This window comes from Apaloderma vittatum, unplaced genomic scaffold (genome assembly GCF_000703405.1).
Source record: "Apaloderma vittatum isolate BGI_N311 unplaced genomic scaffold, ASM70340v1 scaffold17710, whole genome shotgun sequence".
Classification (NCBI taxonomy): Eukaryota; Metazoa; Chordata; class Aves; order Trogoniformes; family Trogonidae; genus Apaloderma; species Apaloderma vittatum.
The window spans coordinates 1-652 of record NW_009694165.1 but is presented as its reverse complement, the minus strand read 5'-3'; the positions used below and the strand labels follow the sequence as shown (position 1 = coordinate 652).

The 652-nt window shown below is 51.5% G+C and overlaps 1 pseudogene; it reads left to right on the top strand.

Annotated features, from left to right (window-relative positions):
* Positions 1–11: 11 nt before the first annotated feature.
* On the top strand, positions 12–593 carry LOC104268116 (annotated as a pseudogene).
* Positions 594–652: the final 59 nt, after the last annotated feature.

Below are 652 nucleotides of genomic sequence, written 5' to 3'. Positions count from 1 at the left end.
TTTTACTTGGCACAGAAAATTTTGTCCTCACCGTCATGATGCTCCGTGGCCATCTGCCAACCCCTGCACTACGGGAGCCTCCTGGGCAGCAGAGCTTGTGCCCACATGGCAGCAGCTGCCTGGGCCAATGGGTTTCTCAATGCTCTCCTGCACACGACCAATACATTTTCAGTGCCCCTCTGCCAGGGCAATGCTGTGGGACAGTTCTTCTGTGAAATCCCACACGTCCTCAGGCTCTCCTGCTCACACTCAGACTATTTCAGGGAAGTTGGGCTTCTTGTGTTTAGTACTTTTCCATTTCTGGGAGGCTTCATTTTTATGGTGATCTCCTATGTTGGGATCTTCAGGGCCATGGTAAGGATTCCCTCAGAGCAGGGACGACACAAAGCCTTCTCTACATGTCTCCCTCACCTGGCCGTGGTCTCCTTGTTTCTCAGCACTGGCATCTTTGCCAACCTGAAGCCCCCCTCCCTCTCTTCTCCAACCCTGGACCTGGTGGTGTCAGTTCTGTACTCGATGGTGCCTCCAGCAGTGAATCCCCTCATCTACAGCCTGAGGAATCAGGATATGAAGGATGTCCTCAGGAAATTGATGTCTTTATGTTTTTGTGGAGCAACAAACTGTCTGTTTTCTTCCGCACAGCACTTATAGG